At 41.1% G+C, this 27130-nt stretch overlaps 1 long non-coding RNA gene across 1 annotated transcript; it reads left to right on the forward strand.

Moving 5' to 3' along the window:
* Nucleotides 1-3004: 3004 nt before the first annotated feature.
* On the forward strand, nt 3005-17890 carry LOC139837754 (uncharacterized). Its single transcript, XR_011754421.1, has 3 exons — nt 3005-3079; nt 3196-3252; nt 17795-17890. It is a non-coding gene; the product is annotated as an uncharacterized lncRNA (long non-coding RNA).
* Nucleotides 17891-27130: the final 9240 nt, after the last annotated feature.

Raw genomic sequence — 27130 nt, forward strand, 5'->3', positions numbered from 1 at the left:
GGTGTAAGCCATGTTGCACACGCGGAATACTTGGGTTTGCTTGACGAGCCTAGCATGTACAGACATGGCCTCGGGACAACGGAAACCGAAAGGTTGAACATGAGTCATATGGATGATATGATCAACATGTTGATGTTCACCATTGAAGCTACATCATCTCACGTGATGATCGGTTTTGGTGTAGTGGATTTGGATCGTGTACCACTTAACAACTATGAGGGATGTTGTATTAAGTGGGAGTTCATTAGTAATTAGATTAAAACATGAACTAATTATCATAAACATAGTCTGAGTAGTATTTTGAATTAATTTTGTAGTATTGGCATCCGTTTTCTACCATGCGCTAGTCTTGTAATTGAGATAGAAATACTGTTAAGTACTTAAGTCTGATAAGAAACTTTACGGACTGGTACCGTATTGTTAAATAATCAAGAAATGATTAAGTCCTATTGCAAACTTTTAGTAAACCTCACATTGTTGATTCAAAGAGTTGTGTTTTCAATTAGTACCTAAAGTTATCTTGTCTCCGTAAAACTTGAAGTTCAAATCTGTTTGAAAAATAAGGAGCTGAAAATTTAGTTTTCAGAAATAATCAAGGTATGAGATATATGTGATATCTAAGACCTTATTGCAAGATGATAGAATATATTTTGGTGAGACTACATAAACTCATAAGTTTTATGGGAATGTACGAAGGTTGAAGACGCAAGGCGTCCCAATCCTCCAACTATTGGGGCACTAACGATATTCGCATATCCATGAAGTGACTGTCCTTAGTATGCACCGTTGCTAAGACTCGTCGTTTCGAAGCATCACGTGATGATCGGGTGTTATAGATTCTACGTGTGCTTACAACGGGTACAAGCAAGATTTGCACATGCGAATACCAAGGTTAAAACTTTACGAGCCTAGCATGTACAGACATGGTCTCGGAAAGTCGTCATGATATAATGGATAAAATTATGAGTGAAATTGTTCATCATATTAAAAGGTTATTAATAGAGAAATCCGGAACACTTGTCATATGATGATCAACTTCAAAGTAAGAACCTCAAGGTTATTGGTATTTGACCAACAAACCTAGAAGTTATTGATGTTGAAGTGTTTTTCTGAATAATGAGGAAAGCTAAAGAGAAAGCGCAAAAGATATTTTGGCAGAAAGAAAGAAAAGACTAGAAAGTCTAGCTCAGGTGTATATAAATGATATACATGTTATGGTTGTATTCCTAGTTAGGTCACACTATGAAATTCTTGGGTATTAGTACTATATTGGTTGGTATGAAGTGTCATACAAAACAACACAATACAAGAATACAATGGCCTAAGTGACTGACAAGGAATATGATAGGAATACACGTCTGGAACAAAATAAAGTGTTATTATGTTCGTCGTTGGCATTCTATCTAGCCCTTAGAATTTATAATAAAGAACTTAATAATTGTTATTTTGCTCTGGTCAAATGAAAACAATGAGTTGTTCAAATTATGACATTACTCCATGTACGATGGATAAGTTATTATAAATCTTAATGGTGAAACAAACATACATAACACTGACGCTAAAATGCCATAAGGCAAATGATTTGAATTCCACGTATTTGTGGAACCGCCATTTAGGTCATGTTAGAAAGGAACGCATGAAGGAACTCCATGCAAATGGATTTTGGAGTCATTTGATTTTTGAATCATTTGGCGCTTGCAAATCTTTTCTAAAGAGAATGATTAAAATACCGTTCATAGGCCAAGAGTTGAACGGGCAACTAACTTAGTGAAAAATACATGATGATGTATGTGGTTCACTGGGCATAGTTGTGTGCGGGAGATTCTTCTACTTCATGAAAACTTTCAACAATGAATTGAGTATATATATGTGGATATATTCAATAAGGAAGAAGTTTGAAACATTTGAATAGATTCAAATAAATTTCAGCATGAAGTGGAAATCATCGTAATAGAAAAGTCAAATATCAATGATTGGATCATGGTGAAAATATTTGAATTACGAGTTTTAGCGAACATCTAAGAGAGTCATGAAATTGTTCTACAACTCACATTTCTTGGAGCATCATAATGATGATATAGTATCCGAGAGATGTATCCAAGCCTTGTTGGATTAATGATGAGATAAAATATTATGACGCCATTATATTTTTGTGGATTATGCTTTAGTGACTACCGCTTTTACACTGAATAGAGCATCATCATGATCCGTAGAAATGACACCATACGAGTTATGGCATGGGTATAAACCCTAATAGTCCTTTCTTTAAATTTTGGTCTAAAAGTTAACAACCAAAATCGGATGAATGTCTTTGTTGGTTATCCCAAAGAATTGATTGGGAATTCTTTCCACTATGAAGTAAACGACAAAAGTGTTTGTTAATGTTACTTGCTTATTTCCAAGAAATTGTTTTCTAGCGAAGTATTTGAGTGGGAGGACAATAGAACTTGATAAGGTTTATGAACCTGAGCATAATGATCAGAGTAGCGCAGCATCGGAAATTGGTTCCGGAAGCAACCATGACGAACATGGCTCCCATGACTACAAAGTGTTTTAGCCATGGAGATCGAAGTACATATTGAACCTTGTAGGTATGGTTTACTTTGTGATCAAATAAATGATTTGTGAATAAAGGATTGATTTTGAACAATGATAAACCAACTACAAACAAAGAAGTTATGATGGGCCCTGACTCCGTTAAAATGGCTATATGCCATGAAATCCAAGATAGATAAATACTTTTTGAAAGTAAATGGATCTATAAAATTGATGGACTTGGATGGAATATCCTTAATGCTCTGTTCAGATGTTGATATTGGGGCTCTGTATTGGACATTCGGGACATTGGGCTCCCGAATACCTGGATTCTGAGCGTTTGGCTGGTGTAGGTATTGGGGCTAGGTATTCGGCCTTGATATCTCATGTTGGGCCGAACGGCAGAAAATATGGGCAGGCAATGTCGAGGGATATAGGTGGAGATTGGCTCGGTATTCGCTCGTTCGCTCCCCACGCACCACTTCAACCTCGCTCGAACACGCAGGCTCCAGGCGGAACCCTACCGCCGGCGGCGGCGGCTCAGGTACCCCGCCCTCCCGCCCTCCATCTCCGCCTCAGAACGGATCCCTCGGCTTCCGCTCTACCTTCCTATCCCTCGCCGTCCGCCCTCCATCTCACTTTCTCCAACATTCGTGGCAGGTTTCGCAGGTGCTCCGGCGACCACCTCCCGAGCTCCGGTGACCTCCGTCTGCGCAGGTTTGTTCCGTAGGTCCGGTCGATCTGTTGTCCTTGCACTTTGTTTGGGGAGACGCCTGTGTTGCCTGTGTTGTCCCTGACCTCTGTGCATATTTATTTGATGCCTGCGTTGTGTGTTCCTATGTGATGCTTTGTGCAGATGCCATGCTACTTTAAATCGATCTATACAAATTGCATGCCATGCTAATTAACATTGATCTATATATTGTAGTTGCAAAATGTCGGATGAGTTAGCCATGGTTTCTTACATTACTGAAGAAAACAAAAGAAGAAAGAAGAGAAGGATTGTGTTCATGAAACATTTCTTTGAATCCACTCTTCTAGCCTTGTATTATGTTAGTACACAAAGGGTACCGCGGGATTTAGGGAGCTTTACCGACGATGAGTGATGACCCACAAGTATAGGGGATCGCGGCAGTCTTCGCGGGTAGTATAACCCAATTTATTGATTCGACACAAGGGGAGGTAAAGAATACTTATAAGCCTTAACAACTGAGTTGTCAATTCAGCTGCACCTGGAAAAGCACTAGTAACAGGGGTGATGTGAAAGTAGCAGTAATATGAGAGCAGTAAAGAATAACAGCAGCAGTAATAGCAATATGAGAGCAATGGCACCAGAAAATAGTTGATACTACTTCCAATGACATGTAGAACAAGTATATTATGATGAGAGATGGACCGGGGTTCCCAGCGATCTACACTAGTGGTAACTCTCCAATAAGTGACAAGTATTGGGTGAACAAATTACAGTTGGGCAATTGATAGGAATCAAAGCATTAAGATAGAACATCCAGATTATTAATTATGTAGGCATGTTTTCCAATTATAGTCGTACGTGCTCGTAATGAGAAACTTGCACAACATCTTTTGTCCTACCAGCCGGTGGCAGCCGGGCCTCAAGGGAAACTACTGGATATTAAGGTACTCCTTTTAATAGAGTACCGGAGCAAAGCATTAACACTTGGTGAAAACATGTGATCCTCACATCACTACCATCCCCTCCGGTTGTCCCGATTCTTGTCACTTCGGGACCTTTGGTTCCGGACAGTGATATGTGCATACAACTTGTAGATACAATCTAAGCAATAAATATAGAGCTCAAATCTAAGATCATGCCACTCGGGCCCTAGTGACAAGCATTAAGCATAACAAGATTGCAGCAACAATAACTTCACAAACTTTATAGATAGACTAATCATAATGTATCATCCATCGGATCCCAATAAACACAACACCGATTACATCAGATGGATCTCAATCATGTAAGGCAGCTCATGAGATCATTGTATTGAAGTACATAGAGGAGAGAATACCAACTAGCTACTGCTAGAACCCGTAGTCCATGGGGGAACTACTCACGGAGCATGATGGAGGCGATGGCGTTGATGGAGATGGCTTCCGGGGGCACTTCCCCGTCCCGGCAGGGTGCCAGAACAGAGACTTCTGTCCCCCGAATTGGAGTTTCGCGATGGCGGCGGCGCCCCTGGAGTCTTTCTGGAGTTTCGTCAATTGGTACGGTGTTTTTAGGTCGAAAGGGATTTTATAGGCGAAGAGGCGGCGCAGGGGGGCACCTGGGGGCGCCTCACCCTAGGCTGGCGTGGGCCCAGGCTTGGCCGCGCCGCCATAGGGTGTGGTGGCCCTCTGGCCCCTCTCCGACTCTTCTTCGGTGTTCTGGAGCCTTCCGGGAAAAATAGGAGGTTTGGCGTTGATTTCGTCCAATTCCGAGAATATTGCCCGAACAGCCTTTCTGGAACCAAAAACAGCAGAAAACAGAGGCTGCTTTGTGGCATCTTGTTAATAGGTTAGTTAGGAAAATGCATGAAATCATCATCAAGTGCAAGCAAAACATGTAAGTATTGTCATAAAACAAGCATGGAACGACAGAAATTATGGATACGTCGGGGACGTATCAGCATCCCCAAGCTTAGTTCCTGCTCGTCCCGAGCAGGTAAACGATAAAAAGAATAATTTCTGTAGTGACATGCTACTTACATAACCTTGATCATACTATTACAAAGCATATGAAATGAATGAAGTGACTCAAGGCAATGATCTATAGTTGCTAACAAATAGATAACATATAGCAAAACTTTTCATGAATAATACTTTCAAGACAAGCATCAAAAGTCTTGCACAAGAGTTAACTCATAAAGCAATAAATTCAAAGTAAAGGCATCGAAGCAACACAAAGGAAGATATAAGTTTCAGCGGTTGCTTTTAACTTTCAACATGCATATCTCATGGATAATTGTCAACACAAAGTAATATGATGAATGCAAATATGCAAGTATGTAAGAATCAATGCACAGTTAACACAAGTGTTTGCTTCTAAGATGGAAGGAAGTAGGTATACTGACTCAACATAAAGTAAAAGAATGGCCCTTCGCAGAGGAAAGCATCGATTGCTATATTTGTGCTAGAGCTTTGGTTTTGAAAACATATAGAGAGCATAAAAAGTAAAATTTTGAGAGGTGTATGTTGTTGTCAACGAATGGTAGCGGGCACTCTAACCCCCTCGCCAGACAAACCTTCAAAGAGCGGCTCCCATTTTATTTTTATTTTTGTGTGGCACTCCTCCCAACCTTTTTTTCACAAACCATGGCTAACCGAATCCTCGGGTGCCTGCCAACAATCTCATACCATGAAGGAGTGCCTTTTTATTTTAGTTTTATTATGATGACACTCCTCCCCACTTTTGCTTTCTCAAGCCATGGCTAACCGAATCCTTCGGGTGCCGTCCATCAATCACATACCATGGAGGAGTGTCTATTTTTATTAATTAATTTGGGACTGGGAATCCCATTGCCAGCTCTTTTTGCAAAATTATTGGATAAGCGGATGAAGCCACTAGTCCATTGGTGAAAGTTGCCCAACAAGATTGAAAGATAAACACCACATACTTCCTCATGAGCTATAAAACATTGACACAAATTGAGAAAATTTTTGAATTGTTTAAAGGTAGCACTCAAGCAATTTACTTTGGAATGGCAGAAAATACCACATAGTAGGTAGGTATGGTGGACACAAATGGCATAGTGGTTGGCTCAAGTATTTTGGATGCATGAGAAGTATTCCCTCTCGATACAAGGTTTAGGCTAGCAAGGTTGTTTGAAGCAAACACAAGTATGAACCGGTACAGCAAAAATTACATAAGAACATATTGCAAGCATTATAATACTCTACACTGTCTTCCTTGTTGCTCAAACACTTTTACCAGAAAATATCTAGACCTTAAGAGAGATCAATTATGCAAACCAATTTTAACAAGCTCTACAGTAGTTCTCCACTAATAGGTTTAAACTACATGAAAAAACTTAATCATACTTGAGAGCTCAAAACAATTGCCAAGTGTCAAATTATCCAAGACATATGAGGCATTTTCTTTTCCCAACCAAATAAAGATAAATATTGTAGCTTCCAACTTTTATTCATTGAACATTAAAAGTAAAACGAAGAACAAGTGTTCATATGAAAAAGCGGAGCGTGTCTCTCTCCCAAACATGGATTGCTAGGATCCGAATTTATTCAAACATAAACAAAACAAAAAATAAACACACAGACGCTCCAAGTAAAGCACATATGGTGTGACCGAATAAAAATATAGTTTCAGGGGAGGAACCTGATAAGTTGATGAAGAAGGGGATGCCTTGGGCATCCCCAAGCTTAGACTCTTGAATCTTCTTAAAATATGCAGGGATGAACCACGGGGGCATCCCCAAGCTTAGACTTTTCACTCTTCTTGATCATATATCATCCTCCTATCTTGACCCTTGAAAACTTCCTTCACACCAAACTTCTCATAAACTTCATTAGAGGGGTTAGTACTCAAAAAATTTGAATCCACCTTGGTCCTGTAGTGGCACATTGCAAGAACTCAATAAAACATTAGCTACAGCTCTCTACGTCTAGAAAACCTCGCTTAAAGTCCACAAGAGACAATGCAAAAAACAGAGACAGAATCTGCCAAAACAGAACAGCCAGTAAAGACGAATTTTAAATAAATACTTCCGTTGCTCAAATCAGAAAACTCAAAACTAATGAAAGTTGCGTACATATCTGAGGAACACGCACGTAAATTGGCATATTTTTCTGAGTTACCTACAGATAAAACAGCCCAGATTCGTGACAGATAGAAACCTGTTTCTGCGCAGAAATCCAAATCTAGTATCAACCTTCGATTAGAGGCTTCACTTGGCACAACAAAACACAAAACTAAGATAAGGAGAGGTTGCTACAGTAGTAAACAACTTCCAAGACACAAATATAAAACAAAGTACTGTAGCAAAATAACACATGGGTTATCTCCCAAGAAGTTGCTTTCTTTATAGCCATTAAGATGGGCTCAGCAGTTTTAATGATGCAGTCGCAAGAAATAGTATTTGAAGCAAAAGAGAGCATCAAGAGGCAAATTCAAAACACATTTAAGCCTAACATGCTTCCTATGCAAAGGAATCTTGTAAATAAACAAGTTCATGAAAAGCAAAGTAACAAGCATAGGAAGATAGAACAAGTGTAACTTCAAAATTTTAAGCATATAGAGAGGTGTATTAGTACCATGCAAATTTCTACAACCATATTTTCCTCTCTCATAATAATTTTCAGTAGCTTCATGAACAAACTCAACAATATAACTATCACATGAAGCATACTTTTCATGATCCACAAACTCATAATTTTTATCAATCTCAAGAATAGTGGAATTAAAACTTTCAAGCTTACTTTTATTAATAATATAACAAGGTAGTTGATCAATCTCAAGAGATATGGGACTCATAGAATAAGTCAAGAACTCTCCAATCCCATTTTCATTAGTAGCACAATTAATTTTATCAAGTAACATAGGACCATCATCTAGAGATTTATCATAAACATTTGCTAAGCAAAATTCTTTAGTACCATGCATTTCGACATCATGCACAAACAAAGCATTATCATAAGATTTATCAAAGTAGCATGGATTATCATATATAACAGTAGCATAATTATTCTCACAAGTTTTACTCATAGGTACTATTTCAAGAGAATCCACAGGAACATAACATTCAACCTCTTTCGGTAAGCATGGAGGACAATCAAATAGTGTAAGAGATAAAGAGTTACTCTCATTAGAAGGTTGGCATGGGTAGCTAATCCATTCTTCCTCCTTTTGTTCGTCACTCTCCTCTTCTTTTTCATCCAATGAGCTTTCAAGTTCATCAATTTCCTCCTCTTTTTCATCCAATGCGCTTTCAGGTTCATCAATTTCTTCTTCCACCGGTTCCTGCAAATTGTAAGTGCATTCTTGTGCATTAATGTGTCTCTCTTTATAATCAAGGATATAAGGGTTCCTACTGTAGCATTCTATGCAAGAATTAAGGATAGTAGAGACATAATCTTTAAGGTCCTTACAAATAGCACAAGTTTCATAATTCTCAACCATGAAGGATTCTATCTCGGAGGCTCCCATAAATAAGACAAATTGTTCTACCTCTTCGAACCCATAATGAATATAGCAATTCCGATTATAGTTCGTAATTAAAAATTCCTCACTAAAGCCACATTGAAATTTAAGATGTTTAGTATCCTGTTGAGAGCAACAGTTTATATCATGGCGTCTAAGCAAGATTCTAGCCATTGTGTTCAATTTTTCTATCATAGCACTCATTATTTTACCAGTTCTTGATTCTCTATAATTATTATAACATTCTATAAGCTCCAAGTAGGTTGTTGGTTCTCCCATAACAGCAGTTTTTAATTTTTAGGTTTTTCAAATTTTTATGGATTTTTGGGTATATAGGAAAAGTAAAACAAGACAAAAATAAACTAGATAAAGTAAACTAAGCAAAATAATACTAGACAGAAATAAACTAAGCACAAATAAACTAGACAAAAGTAAACTAAGCAAAACAAAATAAAACAAAATAAAAACAGAGAGAGAGGTAGAGTGTACTCCCCAGGTGAACTTATGAGTAGAGCTATGCCTCCCGGCAACGAGCGCTTTAAAAACAGTCTTGATGACCCACAAGTATAGGGGATCGCAGCAGTCTTCGCGGGTAGTATAACCCAATTTATTGATTCGACACAGGGGGAGGTAAAGAATACTTATAAGCCTTAACAACTGAGTTGTCAATTCAGCTGCACCTGGAAAAGCACTAGTAACAGGGGTGATGTGAAAGTAGCAGTAATATGAGAGCAGTAATGCGGTAACACAGCAGCAGTAATAGCAATATGAGAGCAATGGCACCAGAAAATAGTTGATACTACTTCCAATGACATGTAGAACAAGTATATTATGATGAGAGATGGACCGGGGTTCCCAGCGATCTACACTAGTGGTAACTCTCCAATAAGTGACAAGTATTGGGTGAACAAATTACAGTTGGGCAATTGATAGGAATCAAAGCATTAAGATAGAACATCCAGATTATTAATTATGTAGGCATGTTTTCCAATTATAGTCGTACGTGCTCGTAATGAGAAACTTGCACAACATCTTTTGTCCTACCAGCCGGTGGCAGCCGGGCCTCAAGGGAAACTACTGGATATTAAGGTACTCCTTTTAATAGAGTACCGGAGCAAAGCATTAACACTTGGTGAAAACATGTGATCCTCACATCACTACCATCCCCTCCGGTTGTCCCGATTCTTGTCACTTCGGGGCCTTTGGTTCCGGACAGTGACATGTGCATACAACTTGTAGATACAATCTAAGCAATAAATATAGAGCTCAAATCTAAGATCATGCCACTCGGGCCCTAGTGACAAGCATTAAGCATAACAAGATTGCAGCAACAATAACTTCACAAACTTTATAGATAGACTAATCATAATGTATCATCCATCGGATCCCAATAAACACAACACCGGTTACATCAGATGGATCTCAATCATGTAAGGCAGCTCATGAGATCATTGTATTGAAGTACATAGAGGAGAGAATACCAACTAGCTACTGCTAGAACCCGTAGTCCATGGGGGAACTACTCACGGAGCATGATGGAGGCGATGGCGTTGATGGAGATGGCTTCCGGGGGCACTTCCCCGTCCCGGCAGGGTGCCGGAACAGAGACTTCTGTCCCCCGAATTGGAGTTTCGCGATGGCGGCGGCGCCCCTGGAGTCTTTCTGGAGTTTCGTCAATTGGTACGGTGTTTTTAGGTCGAAAGGGATTTTATAGGCGAAGAGGCGGCGCAGGGGGGCACCTGGGGGCGCCTCACCCTAGGCTGGCGCGGGCCCAGGCTTGGCCGCGCCGCCATAGGGTGTGGTGGCCCTCTGGCCCCTCTCCGACTCTTCTTCGGTGTTCTGGAGCCTTCCGGGAAAAATAGGAGGTTTGGCGTTGATTTCGTCCAATTCCGAGAATATTGCCCGAACAGCCTTTCTGGAACCAAAAACAGCAGAAAACAGGAACTGGCACTGTGGCATCTTGTTAATAGGTTAGTTCCGGAAAATGCATGAAATCATCATAAAGTGCAAGCAAAACATGTAAGTATTGTCATAAAACAAGCATGGAACGACAGAAATTATGGATACGTCGGGGACGTATCAGCATCCCCAAGCTTAGTTCCTGCTCGTCCCGAGCAGGTAAACGATAAAAAGAATAATTTCTGTAGTGACATGCTACTTACATAACCTTTATCATACTATTACAAAGCATATGAAATGAATGAAGTGACTCAAGGCAATGATCTATAGTTGCTAACAAATAGATAACTTATAGCAAAACTTTTCATGAATAATACTTTCAAGACAAGCATCAAAAGTCTTGCACAAGAGTTAACTCATAAAGCAATAAATTCAAAGTAAAGGCATCGAAGCAACACAAAGGAAGATATAAGTTTCAGCGGTTGCTTTCAACTTTCAACATGCATATCTCATGGATAATTGTCAACACAAAGTAATATGATAAATGCAAATATGCAAGTATGTAAGAATCAATGCACAGTTAACACAAGTGTTTGCTTCTAAGATGGAAGGAAGTAGGTATACTGACTCAACATAAAGTAAAAGAATGGCCCTTCGCAGAGGAAAGCATCGATTGCTATATTTGTGCTAGAGCTTTGGTTTTGAAAACATATAGAGAGCATAAAAAGTAAAATTTTGAGAGGTGTATGTTGTTGTCAACGAATGGTAGCGGGCACTCTAACCCCCTCGCCAGACAAACCTTCAAAGAGCGGCTCCAATTTTATTTTTATTTTTGTGTGGCACTCCTCCCAACCTTTCTTTCACAAACCATGGCTAACCGAATCCTCGGGTGCCTGCCAACAATCTCATACCATGAAGGAGTGCCTTTTTATTTTAGTTTTATTATGATGACACTCCTCCCCACTTTTGCTTTCTCAAGCCATGGCTAACCGAATCCTTCGGGTGCCGTCCATCAATCACATACCATGGAGGAGTGTCTATTTTTATTAATTAATTTGGGACTGGGAATCCCATTGCCAGCTCTTTTTGCAAAATTATTGGATAAGCGGATGAAGCCACTAGTCCATTGGTGAAAGTTGCCCAACAAGATTGAAAGATAAACACCACATACTTCCTCATGAGCTATAAAACATTGACACAAATTGAGAAGCATTTTGAATTGTTTAAAGGTAGAACTCAAGCAATTTACTTTGGAATGGCAGAAAATACCACATAGTAGGTAGGTATGGTGGACACAAATGGCATAGTGGTTGGCTCAAGTATTTTGGATGCATGAGAAGTATTCCCTCTCGATACAAGGTTTAGGCTAGCAAGGTTGTTTGAAGCAAACACAAGTATGAACCGGTACAGCAAAACTTACATAAGAACATATTGCAAGCATTATAATACTCTACACTGTCTTCCTTGTTGCTCAAACACTTTTACCAGAGAATATCTAGACCTTAAGAGAGATCAATTATGCAAACCAATTTTAACAAGCTCTACAGTAGTTCTCCACTAATAGGTTTAAACTACATGAAAAAACTTAATCATACTTGAGAGCTCAAAACAATTGCCAAGTGTCAAATTATCCAAGACATATGAGGCATTTTCTTTTCCCAACCAAATAAAGATAAATATTGTAGCTTCCAACTTTTATTCATTGAACATTAAAAGTAAAACGAAGAACAAGTGTTCATATGAAAAAGCGGAGCGTGTCTCTCTCCCAAACATGGATTGCTAGGATCCGAATTTATTCAAACATAAACAAAACGAAAAATAAACACACAGACGCTCCAAGTAAAGCACATATGGTGTGACCGAATAAAAATATAGTTTCAGGGGAGGAACCTGATAAGTTGATGAAGAAGGGGATGCCTTGGGCATCCCCAAGCTTAGACTCTTGAATCTTCTTAAAATATGCAGGGATGAACCACGGGGGCATCCCCAAGCTTAGACTTTTCACTCTTCTTGATCATATATCATCCTCCTCTCTTGACCCTTGAAAACTTCCTTCACACCAAACTTCTCATAAACTTCATTAGAGGGGTTAGTACTCAAAAAATTTGAATCCACCTTGGTCCTGTAGTGGCATATTGCAAGAACTCAATAAAACATTAGCTACAGCTCTCTACGTCTAGAAAACCTCGCTTAAAGTCCACAAGAGACAATGCAAAAAACAGAGACAGAATCTGCCAAAACAGAACAGCCAGTAAAGACGAATTTTAAATAAATATTTCCGTTGCTCAAATCAGAAAACTCAAAACTAATGAAAGTTGCGTACATATCTGAGGAACATGCACGTAAATTGGAATATTTTTCTGAGTTACCTACAGATAAAACATCCCAGATTCGTGACAGATAGAAACCTGTTTCTGCGCAGAAATCCAAATCTTGTATCAACCTACGATTAGAGGCTTCACTTGGCACAACAAAACACAAAACTAAGATAAGGAGAGGTTGCTACAGTAGTAAACAACTTCCAAGACACAAATATAAAACAAAGTACTGTAGCAAAATAACACATGGGTTATCTCCCAAGAAGTTGCTTTCTTTATAGCCGTTAAGATGGGCTCAGCAGTTTTAATGATGCACTCGCAAGAAATAGTATTTGAAGCAAAAGAGAGCATCAAGAGGCAAATTCAAAACACATTTAAGCCTAACATGCTTCCTATGCAAAGGAATCTTGTAAATAAACAAGTTCATGAAAAGCAAAGTAACAAGCATAGGAAGATAGAACAAGTGTAACTTCAAAATTTTAAGCATATAGAGAGGTGTATTAGTACCATGCAAATTTCTACAACCATATTTTCCTCTCTCATAATAATTTTCAGTAGCTTCATGAACAAACTCAACAATATAACTATCACATGCAGCATACTTTTCATGATCCACAAACTCATAATTTTTATCAATCTCAAGAATAGTGGAATTAAAACTTTCAAGCTTACTTTTATTAATAATATAACAAGGTAGTTGATCAATCTCAAGAGATATGGGACTCATAGAATAAGTCAAGAACTCTCCAATCCCATTTTCATTAGTAGCACAATTAATTTTATCAAGTAACATAGGACCATCATCTAGAGATTTATCATAAACATTTGCTAAGCAAAATTCTTTAGTACCATGCATTTCGACATCATGCACAAACAAAGCATTATCATAAGATTTATCAAAGTAGCATGGATTATCATATATAATAGTAGCATAATTATTCTCACAAGTTTTACTCATAGGTACTATTTCAAGAGAATCCACAGGAACATAACATTCAACCTCTTTCGGTAAGCATGGAGGACAATCAAATAGTGTAAGAGATAAAGAGTTACTCTCATTAGAAGGTTGGCATGGGTAGCTAATCCATTCTTCCTCCTTTTGTTCGTCACTCTCCTCTTCTTTTTCATCCAATGAGCTTTCAAGTTCATCAATTTCCTCCTCTTTTTCATCCAATGCGCTTTCAGGTTCATCAATTTCTTCTACCACCGGTTCCTGCAAATTGTAAGTGCATTCTTGTGCATTAATGTGTCTCTCTTTATAATCAAGGATATAAGGGTTCCTACTGTAGCATTCTATGCAAGAATTAAGGATAGTAGAGACATAATCTTTAAGGTCCTTACAAATAGCACAAGTTTCATAATTCTCAACCATGAAGGATTCTATCTCGGAGGCTCCCATAAATAAGACAAATTGTTCTACCTCTTCGAACCAATAATGAATATAGCAATTCCGATTATAGTTCGTAATTAAAAATTCCTCACTAAAGCCACATTGAAATTTAAGATGTTTAGTATCCTGTTGAGAGCAACAGTTTATATCATGGCGTCTAAGCAAGATTCTAGCCATTGTGTTCAATTTTTCTATCATAGCACTCATTATTTTACCAGTTCTTGATTCTCTATAATTATTATAACATTCTATAAGCTCCAAGTAGGTTGTTGGTTCTCCCATAACAGCAGTTTTTAATTTTTAGGTTTTTCAAATTTTTATGGATTTTTGGGTATATAGGAAAAGTAAAACAAGACAAAAATAAACTAGAGAAAGTAAACTAAGCAAAATAATACTAGACAGAAATAAACTAAGCACAAATAAACTAGACAAAAGTAAACTAAGCAAAATAAAATAAAACAAAATAAAAACAGAGAGAGAGGTAGAGTGTACTCCCAAGGTGAACTTATGAGTAGAGCTGTGCCTCCCCGGCAACGGCGCCAGAAAACAGTCTTGATGACCCACAAGTATAGGGGATCGCGGCAGTCTTGACGGGTAGTATAACCCAATTTATTGATTCGACACAGGGGGAGGTAAAGAATACTTATAAGCCTTAACAACTGAGTTGTCAATTCAGCTGCACCTGGAAAAGCACTAGTAACAGGGGTGATGTGAAAGTAGCAGTAATATGAGAGCAGTAGTAACAGTAACACAGTAATAGCAATATGAGAGCAATGGCACCAGAAAATAGTTGATACTACTTCCAATGACATGTAGAACAAGTATATTATGATGAGAGATGGACCGGGGTTCCCAGCGATCTACACTAGTGGTAACTCTCCAATAAGTGACAAGTATTGTGTGAACAAATTACAGTTGGGCAATTGATAGGAATCAAAGCATTAAGATAGAATATCCAGATTATTAATTATGTAGGCATGTTTTCCAATTATAGTCGTACGTGCTCGTAATGAGAAACTTGCACAACATCTTTTGTCCTACCAGCCGGTGGCAGCCGGGCCTCAAGGGAAACTACTGGATATTAAGGTACTCCTTTTAATAGAGTACCGGAGCAAAGCATTAACACTTGGTGAAAACATGTGATCCTCACATCACTACCATCCCCTCCGGTTGTCCCGATTCTTGTCACTTCGGGGCCTTTGGTTCCGGACAGTGACATGTGCATACAACTTGTAGATACAATCTAAGCAATAAATATAGAGCTCAAATCTAAGATCATGCCACTCGGGCCCTAGTGACAAGCATTAAGCATAACAAGATTGCAGCAACAATAACTTCACAAACTTTATAGATAGACTAATCATAATGTATCATCCATCGGATCCCAACAAACACAACACCGATTACATCAGATGGATCTCAATCATGTAAGGCAGCTCATGAGATCATTGTATTGAAGTACATAGAGGAGAGAATACCAACTAGCTACTGCTAGAACCCGTAGTCCATGGGGGAACTACTCACGGAGCATGATGGAGGCGATGGCGTTGATGGAGATGGCTTCCGGGGGCACTTCCCCGTCCCGGCAGGGTGCCGGAACAGAGACTTCTGTCCCCCGAAGTGGAGTTTCGCGATGGCGGCGGCGCCCCTGGAGTCTTTCTGGAGTTTCGTCAATTGGTACGGTGTTTTTAGGTCGAAAGGGATTTTATAGGCGAAGAGGCGGCGCAGGGGGGCACCTGGGGGCGCCTCACCCTAGGCTGGCGCGGGCCCAGGCTTGGCCGCGCCGCCATAGGGTATGGTGGCCCTCTGGCCCCTCTCCGACTCTTCTTCGGTGTTCTGGAGCCTTCCGGGAAAAATAGGAGGTTTGGCGTTGATTTCGTCCAATTCCGAGAATATTGCCCGAACAGCCTTTCTGGAACCAAAAACAGCAGAAAACAGGAACTGGCACTGTGGCATCTTGTTAATAGGTTAGTTCCGGAAAATGCATGAAATCATCATAAAGTGCAAGCAAAACATGTAAGTATTGTCATAAAACAAGCATGGAACGACAGAAATTATGGATACGTCGGGGACGTATCAATGAGCATAGACACTCGCTTAGAAAGTACTTGCTCAAAGATATGTATGATGGGTCCGAAGTTGCATGCTATGATCAGCTCCGTCTAACAAAAAGAAATTTCCATGATTTGTGCACTATGTTGCGTGAGAAGTGTGGCTTGCGTGAGAGCGTGTATGTAGCTGTGGAAGAAAAGGTTGCAATGTTCTTGCTTGTAGTTGGACATGGTTTGAAAATGAGGTTGTTGCATGGGCAGTACAAGAGGTCATTGGGGACAATTAGTGCACACTTTTCTGAGGTTTTAACTGCTATACTATCTCTCCATAAGGAGTTCATTAAGCTGCCAGATCCTTCTTCCACACCTCCGGATGATTACAAATGGAAGTGGTTCCCCAATGCACTTGGAGCAATAGATGGATGCCATGTTGATGTTTGTGTTCATGTGGCTGACCAAGGGCGTTACAGAAATAGAAAACAAGACATCACCACTAACATGCTCGGTGTAGTTGATTGGAACATGAAATTTTTGTATGCCATGCCTGGCTGGGAGGGTTCAGCTTCTGACTCACGAGTCCTAAAAGATGCAATGAGAACAAGTCGCCAAGATGCATTTGCTGTACCTAATGGTACTACTCTTTAGCTTGTCCATTTGTTTGTATTTGCTTTGGTTCTTAACTAACTTGTGTGCCTGATTGACCATAGGAAAATATTACTTAGGCGATCTTGGCTACACCAATGGACCTGGCTTTCTTACACCATTCAGATCCACTAGGTACCATTTGAAAGAATGGGTAGCAAGTGCACAACAGCCCAAAACGGCCCACGAGCTGTATAACTTGCGGCACTCTCGTGCTAGAAATGTAGTAGAGAGAACATTTGGGCTGTGGAAGAAAAAGTGGGCTATCTTACGGTGTCCATGTTTCTTTCGCATAGAGGACCAGGTGTGTTGCAAATGCTAACTAATATTTTGCAAATGAAAGATAGGCATATGCTGACTAAGAACAAATATTTTGCAGATTCGAATTATTAATGCTTGCTGTGTGTTGCACAACTATACAAGGGATAGGCAGTACATGATGGATGATTTATTACTGGAGGAAGTTGATGCAGAACTAGCAGCTCAGCCAATTGAGGCTGAAGATCATGTTGGTTACATTACAAGTGTTAGAGTTACTACTGCTTGGAAGAACTTTAGGAAGCAACTCGCTGATGACATGTTTGCGGATTACCTTGTTGCCCATGCAGAACTAGAGGTTTAGTAGGATGTATGAGTTAGCTAGCTAGTTGATGGTATTTTGGTGGTTGCCTTGTCCGTGGTGTTTTGGTATAGATAGCTAGCACCTTGGTTGGATATTATGTATGATGTGACCAGATTATATATATAATATAAGATTGATACATTGTGTTTGTCTACTATTGCATCTTTTTTGGTTGTGTAGGTCCATGGAGGAAGTACCAGCAAAGAAGTTCAGCAGGAATTACACACAATGGACTCAGGAGATGGACAACGCCTTGCTACATGTATTTGTTGAGCATCACAACAATGGTGATCGTGCCCAGAACGGATGGAAGTCACATGTGTATCGTGCTGCTATCAAAGCTGTTCGCGAAAAGTGTGGGGTCGATGTCACAAAGGAGAAAATTGTATCAAGGTTGAAAACTTTTGACAAGCACTATGAGGTAGTTAGCAAAATTCTTTCTCAGAGGGGATTTGGTTGGGACTGGGAAAAGAATGTCTTACAACTTGAGAGTGACGAAGTGTGGGAAAGATATGTGGAGGTATGAGACATGTCATAACTAATTATACTTCTATTTTGCTTGGGATTTGGTTTCTAACTTCAGATTGTATGTGTTTCCAGGCTAATGAAAAAGCAGCTCCATACAAGAACAAAGTAATCCACAATTGGAATGAGATATGTACCATTTACTCAAAAGACCATGCGACCGGGCTTGGTGCTCGCACAGGCGCTGAGTCGACTGATCCAGAGGTGATACAACCAGCTGTAGAAGCCAATGATACATCTCCTGAAGCAGTTGGTCCATCACCAAAGAGACCACGTACTGGTGAAGCAATTATGTGCATGCTTGGAAGTTTGAAGACATCTTTTGATGATGCCATGAAGTCAACTGAGCCACTACAGCAGCCGCAGGTTACTCCTCCTTCCGTGATGCTTACTACAATTGAAGCCGTACCTGATATGTCCAGAACTGAACAACTGCGAGCTTATGCGAAACTTACTGTCAGTGAGCGTTTATTCCATTCACTTCTTGAGCTCCCACTGGATGCTAGAAAGGAATGGCTGCTTATGTTACCTTGAATAACTTGTAACTGTATCGGAATTTCTATGTGAACCACCGTTTCTAGACTATTTCTTTTGTATGATTTGAGACAGTGATGTATCTCATCTTATGTGCTTGCTTTTGATGGATTATGAATGGAACTATATTTATGTTGTCAAACTTCTGTAAAAAATTATTGTTCGTACGTACTGTTATTCGTATATTCTTTGCTTGTTAATGAGACCGCAAAAATATTGTGCATGTTTTGTACATAACATAGTGTATATGATTGAATTCTCCTAGGACTGAAATACATCACTTTGAGCATCCGAACACCATTTGGCATTCAACTTCAATATCTACTCTAGTTCCGAATATCTAGCACATCCAAACAGAAAACATTGACATTCACTCTAATATCAATATCCTGGGTATTGGACATTCGGGCCAATACAATGTCTAGCCCCCCAATATCAACATCCGAACAGAGCCTAAAGAAGCTCGACTTGTCGAAAAATTGTTTACGACGAAGTTCAAAGAGTTGACTACGATAAGATTAGATCTTCCGTAGCAATGCTTATAGTCTATGTGGATTATTCTAGTAATCACTACATATTTCTTTTATGAGATATGCTAGTAGGATGGAAAAATACATTACTTATCAGAAGTATGTATTAAAAGGTGTATACAAGATACAACCAAGAGTTTTGCTGGTCCGTGGAATACTAGATAGGTATACAAACTTCAATTTGATGAAGTAAGTATAGCGGAGTTTGAATTTTCACTGGATGAAATAGTCAAAGAGTTTTTGATTTCATCAGAGACGATGAAGAGGCTTGCATTTGCAAGAAATTAAGTGGGAGCGCTGAGACATATTTATAATACTTATGTAGAAGACATATAGTTGGTTATAAATAATGTATTTACATGCTTGATTAAAAGGTTTCATTGAAAAATTAACTTCAATGAAAGTGATATGGACTGAAACAAATTTTGTGTCAAGATCTATGAAGATAGATTGAAACACATAATATGTTCAAGTCAAAGTACATAGAATGGATATTGAAATAGTTCAATATAAAAATATTAAGAAAATATTCTTGTCATGATTAAGTTTTAACAAGACTTGAGTGTATCTGACACTCAATGAGTAAAAACACATGAGTGATTATAGATCACGAATAATATGTACACAATCAGATGTCATGTGCTATAAAGTGTTATGAGCATATACCAGAATGATTCATATGATGATCATTGGACGACAGTAAGAATATTCTTGAGTACTTTAGAAGAACTAAGGATATATATATATAGTTTTGTATGGGAAATGACAAACAAATCGCTGTAAGATGTTGCACTGATATTTGTTTTGTCACATATGAAAATAAAATTTCAATCTCAAATTAGACTAAGTGTTGTTTAAAAGGTAGCACGATGAGCTAGAAGTTGTCTATGCTAGATTTAGAAGAGTTCTAAATATTATGACGGATTCTACAAAAGAAGGCAGAATATGTCATTGTTTTGACAATGACAAAGGATGTTAAGGTCAAGAGGTTCTTTGAGAACTTGGTGTAGTTCCGACAGAGTCAGAACTTTGAAGCTATATTGTGTGTGACAATATTAGTAACATATTTCAGACTGCGGAATTAAGGTTCCACCAGAAGACCAAACATATTTAATGCCGACTCATTTGGAAATGAGTGATGCGTTGAGACGCAAATGAATTACAAAATACATACGTTTCTGAGCATGTAAACTAGATTATTGACTAAAACCTCTCCCGTGAGCAAAACATGATAAAACACCAGAAGGCCAAGGTGTTATATCTTTACAAATGTAAACTAGATTATTGACTCTAGTGCAAGTGGGAGACTGAAGGAGATATGCCCAAGAGGCAATAATAAAAGTGGTTATTATATATCTTTATGTTTATGATAAATGTTTATATATCATGCTATAATTGTATTAACCGAAACATTAGTACATGTGTGATATGTAGACAACAAAGAGTCCCTAGTATGCCTCTTAACTAGCTTGTTGATTAATGGATGATTAGTTTCATAATCATGAACATTGGATGTTATTAATAACAAGGTTATATCATTATATGAATGATGTAATGGACACACCCAATTAAGCATAGCATAAGATCACGTCATTGAGTTATTTGCTATAAGCTTTCGGTACATAGTTACCTAGTCCTTATGACCATGAGATCATGTAAATCACTTATACCGGAAAGGTACTTTGATTACACCAAACGCCACTGCGTAAATGGGTGGTTATAAAGGTGGGATTAAGTATCCGGAAAGTATGAGTTGAGGCATATGGATCAACAGTGGGATTTGTCCATCCCGATGAAAGATAGATATACTCTGGGCCCTCTCGGTGGAATGTCGTCTAATGTCTTGCAAGCATATGAATAATTTCATAAGAGACCACATACCACGGTACGAGTAAAGAGTACTTATCAGGAGACGAGGTTGAACAAGGTATAGAGTGATACCGATGATCAAACCTCGGACAAGTAAAATATCGCGTGACAAAGGGAATTGGTATCGTATGTGAATGGTTCATTCGATCACTGAAGTCATCGTTGAATATGTGGGAGCCATTATGGATCTCCAGATCCCGCTATTGGTTATTGGTCGGAGTGAGTACTCAACCATGTCCGCATAGTTCGCGAACCGTAGGGTGACACACTTAAGGTTTGATGTAGAAATGGTAGAACTTGAATATGGAATGGAGTTCGAATATTTGTTCGGAGTCCCGGATGAGATCCCGGACATCACGAGGAGTTCCGGAATGGTCCGGAGAATAAGATTCATATATAGGAAGTCATATTCCAAGTTTTTGGTTTCCCTACACATGGAAGGTTTTTGGTTCGGGTCTTATTCGAAGACTTGTAGTCCAACACTTGGGGCTTCCACCTATATAATGAGGGGCATAGGAGAGGGGGCTGACCACCACAAGCCCATAGCTTGGCCGCACCCATAGGTGGCCGGCCACCCCCTCTCCCAAACCCTAGCCGCCCCCTCTCTCCTCCTCTTCTCCCGCACGCTTAGCGAAGCTTCGCCGGAGATCTCCACCGCCACCGCCACCACGCCGTCGTGCTGCCGGATTCAAGGAGGAGCTACTACTTCCGCTGCCCGCTGGAACGGGGAGAAGGACGTCGTCTTCATCAACACCGAACGTGTGACCGAATACGGAGGTGCTGCCCGATTGTGGCACTGTGATCAAGATCTTCTACGCGCTTTTGCAAGCGGCAAGTGATCGTCTACCACAGCAATAAGAGCCTACTCTTATAGGCTTTGGAAATCTTCAAGGGTTAGTCTTGATCATACCCTCGTTGCTCCCGTCTTCTAGATTGCATCTTGGCTTGGATTGCGTTCTCGCGGTAGGAAATTTTTTGTTTTCTATGCAACGTTATCCTACAAACGTATCTACTTTTCCGAACACTTTTGCTATTGTTTTGCCTCTAATTTGTGTATTTTGGTACAACTAACACGGACTAACGCTGTTTTCAGCAGAATTGCCCTGGTGTCTCGTTTTTGTGCAGAAACTCAACTTTCAGGAAAATCCCCGGGATTAATTCCAATGGGCCTATTTTCACATAATATTGACGGAGCCAGAAGACCAGAAGGAGGGGGGCCACGAGGCGCCCACCCCACAAGGCGGCACGGCAGGCCCCTGGGCCGCGCCGGCCTATGGTGGCGGCGCCTCGGCCAGCCTCTAACGCCCCCCTCTGGACTACTTAAGGGTTTCGACCTAAAAACGCACGGGGGGTTAGACGAAATCGCCAGAAGACATCCAGAACTCCGCCGCCATCGCGAAACTCCGTCTCGGGACCAGAAACTCCGTTCTGGCACTCCGCCGGGACGGGGAATTGGAGGAGACCATCGCCATCATCACCACCGACGCCTCTCCATCGACCAGCCATGTTTCCCCCATCCATGTGTGAGTAATTCCCCCGCTGTAGGCTGAAGGGGATAGTAGGGATTGGATGATATTGGTCATGTAATAGCATAAGATTGTTAGAGCATACTGCCTAGTATCCGTAGTTGGTACTTTTATGATATTGTTGCAACTTTTTATGCTTAATGCTTGTCACTAGGGCCTGAGTGCCATGATTTCAGATCTGAACATGTTATCAATTCATGATGATATTCATTGCTTTATGATCTTACCTGCAAGTTGTATACACATATTGCTGTCCGGAACCCGAGGCCCCAAAGTGGCAGAAATTGGGACAACCGGAGGGGAAGGCGGTGATATGAGGATCACATGTGTTCACGGAGTGTTAATGCTTTGCTCCGGTGCTCTATTAAAAGGAGTATCTTAATTATCAGTAGATTCCCTAGAGGCCCGGCTGCCACCAGCTGGTAGGACAAAAGATGTTGTGCAAGTTTCTCATTGCGAGCACGTACGACTAAATATGGAACACATGCCTATGGTTGTTTAGTACTTGGATACTGTTTTATTACTATCTGCAAATGCCCTACCTTGATTGTTACATGAGTTCTCTCATCCATGCAGCGCCCGTTCATCCATCCCTGTGCCTACAGTATTTTAATCCTGCTGTTTACTATAACCACTACTGTTGTCTTTGTTACACAGCTGCTGATATTTCACTACTGCTACTGCTATAAAACTGTTGCTACTGATAAACTCTTGCGAGCAAGTCTGTTTCCAGGTGCAGCTGAATTGACAACTCCGCTGTTAAGGCTTACAGATATTCTTTGGCTCCCCTTGTGTCGAATCAATAAATTGGGTTTTACTTCCCTCGAAGACTGTTGCGATCCCCTATACTTGTGGGTCATCAATCGGCGTCGAGGCCAACCTTGGCGCCGGTGAAAAAGGAGGTGGCGTCTCTGTCGACACTGGCGCGCGTCAAGAAGGAGCCGGCGTCTCCACCGCCGAGCAGAGGGCGCAGCAGCGGCGCCCTTGTCATCCGCGACCAACCCTCCTCTCCGCAGCGCGGGCGTAAGAGGAAGTCGGCGAAGAAGGAGGACGCCGCGGCCGCCGCGAACCAGCTCGCCGAGGAAGAGGCGAAGCGCGCAGAGGACGCCACGGTGGCCGAGGCGATCGCCAGGTCGCTTAAGGACCTGGTGCCCGCCGACAACAGCCTCCCCATCGACGCCGCACTGGAGTGGTCCAGGCGCGACTGGGAGCGCCAGGAGGCGGAGCAGCAGCAGCGGATGCTGGATCTGGCCGCCACGCGTCAACTCGCCGAACGCGCCGCCGCACCGTCCTCCGCGCCGAACACCGCGCCCAGGGAGGTGATCAAGGTTGAGGAGAGCAGCGACGACGACATCTACCGGCCGTCGCCGCCACGCGTCGGCGACGCTGGCCAGGGTACGAGCCGCTGGTATGAGGCGCCGCCGCCCCAGGACAACGCCGGCTCGAGCGACGACGATGACGGCGGCGACTACACGTCCTTCTACCGCCATTTCGGCATGTAGGAGGACGTTTTTTAGTTTAAGTTTTAGTTTGTCAATCGCCGAATTCAAATATATGTACGAATTCGGCCTATTTATGTACGAACTCGCCTCTATATGTTAAATATCATTAAATTTCGCTTATGTTTGAACGAACTCGCCAATTTTATCTGAATTTGCCGTATCATCCTGGGATCGCGGCTGGGTAGCTGGCCCTCCCCACGCCATTTTTTCGTCCAATCCGAACGAAATTAACCACGAATTTCGGGGTGGGAAGGCCAATGAGTGGAGATGCTCTTAAAGGATTGCTGCCGACCTATAACTTGCAACGTGTGGTGTCCTGACGCACGCTCCTCTACGCTCTCTCCTGATAGGATTTTCTCCCATTTCAGTTTCATCGTTTTTTTAGATGATTTAAGTTTCATCGTTGCCTCTGTTGTGCCATGCACAGGCGCTCGGGCCTAAATGTCATTCTACTCATCACGAACGCGTGTCAAGCGATCGAAGGAAAGCAACGATACACCGGCATGTTCATCGACCGCCGGTCAAATCCAACTTGTAGCGTGCGTACGTGTAGATCGACGTAGGGTGGTGGGGTTTGACCTTGACTTGTGTGCGATCGGCCGGCTATCCTGGCGCCGCCAACAGAGGTGTCACCAGGCGACTGCGAGAGTTGAGGCATGCACAGGCACACGTTGAGTTGACCTACAGGTAGCAGTTGGCACCCTCACAAGGTAGCAGCGTAACTCAGCCGCTTTCGATGCAAGTATGTTTGAAAATAAATACCGTAACTTTATCTAGATATAGACATATTTTGAGTTTTAGATATATATTAATATCTAGAAACATTGATACTTATTTTGAAACTGGGGAAGTACTGCCCTTAACGGCTTGCTTCGGCATCCAGTGCTTGAGGATCAGCCCTTCCAGTGGTGCAATATGCTGACGACACCCTGATTGTCATTCAGGGAGAGGTTCAGCAAGCAAAAATCTTAAAAGAAATTTTGGACGACTTTGCAAATACAGCTGGACTCAAGATCAACTTCGCTAAATCCACCTTCGTCCCCATAAACCTTACTTTGCAAGAAGGTGAGCAAATTGCCGAGGCTCTTAACTGCGAGGTGGCTTCTTTCCCCCAAACTTATTTGGGCCTACCTCTCTCGGATTCTAAGCTCCCAAAAGAGGCTTTCCTCCCTTATATCTCTTCTGTCAAAAAAAGAATTGGTTTCTCACTTGACTTTATCACCCATGGAGGGAGATTAACACTTACTAAGTCAGTTTTAACCGCCTTACCAGCATATCTTATGTCATGTATCCAACTCCCACGATGGGTTTTGGATGAGTTGGAGAGACTAATGCGAGCTTTCTTCTGGAAAGGCAAAAGTACTGTCAATGGCAGTGACTGTTTAGTAGCTTGGGATTATGTCTGCAGAAGCTTTGAAGAAGGTGGTCTCGGTATCAAGAACTTACAAATTCAAAATGAATGCCTTCTGACAAAGTTTGTTCACCGTTTCTTGATAGAACCCAATTCTCCCTGGGCCAATTGGGTTAGGGCTGCCCACTTACAAGACAAAGATTTTGGAGACGGCTCGGCAAACCATACTAGAGCTTGGAAACAAATCAATAGGCTGATAGACACGTATAGAAACACAACCTGTGTGCAGCTTGGGGATGGAAAAAGTACCTCCTTATGGAAGGACAAATGGACAACGGATGGACCTCTATGCATTCAGTTCCCATCCCTCTTCTCACATGCCACCAGACCAAACATTTCAGTCGCGGACTGCTGGAGAAATGGATCTTGGGTCATCCCTTTAAATCATATCACCTCTGAGAGGGCGGCACAAGAAAAGGATGTGTTGTTGCTCTTCTTACATTCCTGTACACTACGACCCTCAGAAGGTGATGAGAGAGGATGGCGCTTCGATAAGTCTGACACTTTCTCCGTCCGTAATTTGTACAAGATCGTCAATTGGGGGGGGGGGGGGCATAAGGCATGTGAGTGCAGACTCGATATGGATGTGTGCCGCACCGAAAAAGGTAAGTTCTTTGCTTGGCTACTGAGTAAAGGAAGGATCAAAGTGAGAACGGTACTATTACGACAGAAAATTGTAAGTGATGATAGTTGCCCCTTTGGCTGCAACGCAAGGGAGACGGTAGAGCACTTTGCGCTGAACTTTGAGCACACAACCCAAATCCTTGCTCTCCTAGGGATTGACCTGTCCGATATTACCGAGCTATCGGATATTTTTGATGTTGCCAGGGATAGATGTTTGGCTCCGAAAAAGAAAGCTTGGGACTTGGTGATTACTGCATCCTTGTGGAGCATCTGGCTATCAAGAAATAGGAAGGTTTTTGATGATCTCGATGTTCCAATTCACATTATAGCCCAGCAATGCTTGGAGACTTGCAAGCTCTGGTCTCATAGAGCTAGGAAGGATGAGAAAACTGCACTTTCTATCTGTTTTTTAGATTGGGCAGCTTGATACTTAGAAGTTGTTGTGCGTCTGTTTGTTCCTCTCCTTGTAAATATACCTCTTTGTCCACCCCTGTATCCTCTGGTTCTGTAACTCCTAGAGCTGCCTTAGCTCCTTTTTTAATAAAATGTAGGTAGGGGTTTTCCCCTCCCGATCCCCTCAAAAAAAACTGGGGAAGTATGATCTGTTGCTCGGCTCGCTAAGGCTCGACTAGTTAAGCTTGTGATTGTTAAGGCTTAGACCTTTTTTCAAAACGGAGTCTTGGCATGTGCCTCTGTAGCAATTTATGCATGCATCTCTTTTATCAACTTGTTGCAGTATTTGTTTACCAATAGTTACATCATGGGTCCTAGATGGTCGATACATGTATCAACCATCTAAACAAAAGAGAGAGAGCATGAAACGACATTGCATCAATGCTACCCTGAAACCAAAACTCCAGCTGCACTGGCTTTAGATATCCCACGCAACCCTCTCTAGCCGGTTGCACCTAGTATTCAAATCCTCTCATTTCTCCATTTCGTTTTTGTTGAGGTGCTTTGTACTGCTTGATATTTCTCTTAAAGCTAGGGTTCTA

The sequence above is a fragment of the Lolium perenne genome, chromosome 3 (genome assembly GCF_019359855.2).
Source record: "Lolium perenne isolate Kyuss_39 chromosome 3, Kyuss_2.0, whole genome shotgun sequence".
Lineage (NCBI taxonomy): Eukaryota > Viridiplantae > Streptophyta > Magnoliopsida > Poales > Poaceae > Lolium > Lolium perenne.